The sequence below is a fragment of the Psammomys obesus genome, unplaced genomic scaffold, assembly GCF_907164565.1.
Source record: "Psammomys obesus unplaced genomic scaffold, mPsaObe1.curated_primary_1811, whole genome shotgun sequence".
NCBI lineage: Eukaryota > Metazoa > Chordata > Mammalia > Rodentia > Muridae > Psammomys > Psammomys obesus.
Window position 1 is genome coordinate 2,595,122 of NW_026594354.1, and position 3,262 is coordinate 2,598,383.

Genomic DNA, 3,262 nt, shown 5'->3' on the forward strand with positions numbered 1-3,262 from the left:
GGGAGGGTGAATGGGATTGGGAGGGTTTGAGGGAAAGGGACACAGCTGGGATACAAAGTGAGTAAATTGTAATTTATAAAAAAAATAAATTAATTAATTAAAATACAGAACAAAGTAAAAAGACATATGTTGTGTCACAATTGTTTGGGTATGCTGTGTTTCCCTTTTCTTTTTCTTATTATTGTTTACAGTTTATTCACATTGTATTCCAGTTGTAGCCCCTTCCTCCTCTCCTCCCAGTCACACCCTCCATCCCTCTGCCTCTTCTATTCCTTTTCCCTAGTCCATTGAGTCCACTAATAGGGGAAGTCCTCCTCCCTTAATGTCTGATCCTTGCCTATCAGGTCCCATCAGGACTGCCTAGATCCCCTCCCTCTGTAAGCCTTCTAGGTTGCCCCACCAGGGAGAAGTGATTAAGGAACAGGCAGTCGAGTTCATGTCAGAGATTGTCTCTTCTCTTCTTAGTAAGGAACCCACAATGAGACTGAGCTGTCTATGGGGTACATTGGAGCAGGGTGTCTCGATCATTGCTGTGCATTGACTGATGTGTCAGTCTCTGCAGTCCCCACTGGGCCCTCTTATTTTTGTTTTTGTTTTTGGCTGTGTTGGTCTCCTTGTGTGGCTCCTGTCTCCTCCAGGTTCTTTTATATCCCCCTTCTTCCATAAGACTCCCTGCTTCTGTTCAAAGTTTGGCTGTGAGTCTCTGCATTTGCTTAGATCCCCTGCTGGGTGGAATCTTTTAGAGGACATCTGTGGTAGGCTCCAGTCCTGTTGTGTCACTTCTACTGCTTCCAGTGTCTACCTTGTTTTCCCTTCTGAATGTGAACTAAACATCTTCCCTAGGGTCATCCTTGTTTAGTTTCTTTAGGTCTGTAGATTTTAGTATGTTTATCCTACATAATATGGCTGATATTCACTTATAAGTGAGTATATACCATGTGTGTCTTTCTGCTTCTGGGTCACCTCATTCAGGGTGATCTTTTCTAGATCCCACCATTTGCCTGCAAATTTCATGATTTCCTTGTTTTTAATTGCTCAGTAGTATTCCATTGTGTAAATGTATCACAATTTCTTTATTAATTCTTTGGTTAAGAGAAATCTGGGTTGTTTCCAGATTCTAGCTACTAGAAATAAAGCTGCTGTGGACATAGTTGCGCAAATACCCTTGTTGTATGGTTGAGGTAGCAATAATCCCAGTTTTTTGAGAATGGCTAAGATCAAAACCTCAAGTGACAACACATGCTAGAGAGGATGTGGAGAAAGGAGAACCCTCCTACACTGCTGGTGGGAATGTAAACTTGTTTTCCTACTCATTCAATTCTAAAATGTATTCATTTTCTTTCTTTTCTTTAGATTTCTGTTTTGAACAATTTTTCATTAGGTAGTGGGCTGTTCATTTTCCATGAGTTTTTAAATTTTCTTTTTTTTTTCTTTATTAATTACACTGTATTCACTTTGTATCCCCCTTGTGGTTCTCTCCCTTCTCCTGTCCCAATCCCTCCCTTCCTCCACCCTCTGCATGCATGCCCCTCCCCAAGTCCACTGATAGGGGAGGTCTTCTTTTCTTTCCTTCTGATGTTATTCAATTAGGTCTCATCAGGAGTGGCTGCATTGTCTTCTTCTGTGGCCTGGTAATGCTGCTTCCCCCTCAGGGAGAGGTAATTAAAGAGCAGGCCAATCAGTTCATGTCAGAGACAGTCCCTGTTCCTATTAGAATGGAACCCACTTGGATACTGAACTGCCATGGGCTGCATCTGTGCAGGGGTCTTAGGTTATCTCCATATATAGTCCTTGGTTGGAATATCAGTCTCAGAAAAGACCCCTGTGCTCAGAATTTTTGGTTCTGTTTCTCTCCTTGTGGAGTTCCTGTCCTCTCCAGATCTCACTGTTTTCTACTTCCTTCCTAAAATTCCCTGCACTCTGCCTAAAGGTTGTCCATAAGTCTCAGCATCTACATTGATAGTCTGCAGGGCAGAGCTTTTCAGAGGTCCTCTGTGTCAGGCTCCTGACTTGTTCCCTCTTTTCTCCTCCTTCTGATGTCCAGCCTCTTTGCCTTTCTGGATAGGAATTGTTTCTGTTGTTGATCTACAGATTTAATCCAGGGTCATAGAGGACAGAGAATATTATTTTATTTATTTATTTTTATTTTTATATTTGTTCAGACTTGCTTGGTGTCCGGGTATGTGGCCAATCTTGCAAAAAGTTCATTAAGCTGCTGAAAAGAAAGTCTATTTTTTATTATTTGGATGAAATGTTCTGTAAATATCTGTTTGGTCCATTTGTTTTATGATGTAATTTAGCTCTACCATTTCTCTGTTTAGTTTTTGTCTAGATTACCTGTTGGTAAGAGTTGAGCACTGAGGTCTCCCACTATCAGTTTCTAAGGATACGTATGTGTTTTTAGCTACAGTAGTGTTTCTTTTCCAAATGTGAGTGTTCTTTTATTTGGTGCACAAATGATAAGAATTGTCATATCCTCTCTTGGACTTTAACTTTGATATTTTAGAGTGTCTTTCCCTGTCTCTTCCAATTAGTTGTTATTTGAAGTCTATATTATCAGATACTAAAGTGGCTATACCACCTTGCTTCTTTGGTCCATTTATTTAGAAAATATTTTTTTCCATCCTTTTACCCTGTTGGTGATTTCTATCTTTAAGGTTATAGCATGTTTTGTGCTATGCAGCTTAAGGATGAATCCTGTTTTCTTTTTTTTTTTTTTCTTTTTTTTATTTTATTTTATTTTATTTTTCTTTTTAGTTACATTTTGTTAACTCTGTGTCCCAGCTGTATCCCGCTCCCTCATTCCCTCCCCAACCCCACACTCCCTCCCTGGTCTCCTCCCTGCCCCTTTCCAAGTCCCCTGATAGGGGAGGACCTCCTCTCCTTTCATCTGACCCTGTTTTATCAGGTATCTTCAGGGCTGGCTGCAAAGTCCTCCTCTGTGGCCTAACAGACTGCTCCTCCCCTGGGGTGGGGGTCAAACAGCCTGCCCTTGAGATCCTATTAGAAATAGTCCATGTTCCCCTTACTTTGGAAAACTACTTGGTTACTGAGCTACCACAGGCCACATCCGAGCAGAAGTTCTAGGTTATATCCATAGATGGTCCTTGGTTGAGTGTCAGTCTCAGAAAAGACCCTGTGCCCAGATATATTTGGTCCTTGTGGAGCTCCTATCCTTTCCATATCATACTAACTTCCCTTCTTTCATATGATTCCCTGCACTCTGCCGAGGGTTTGGTTATGAGTCTTAGTGTCTGCTTTG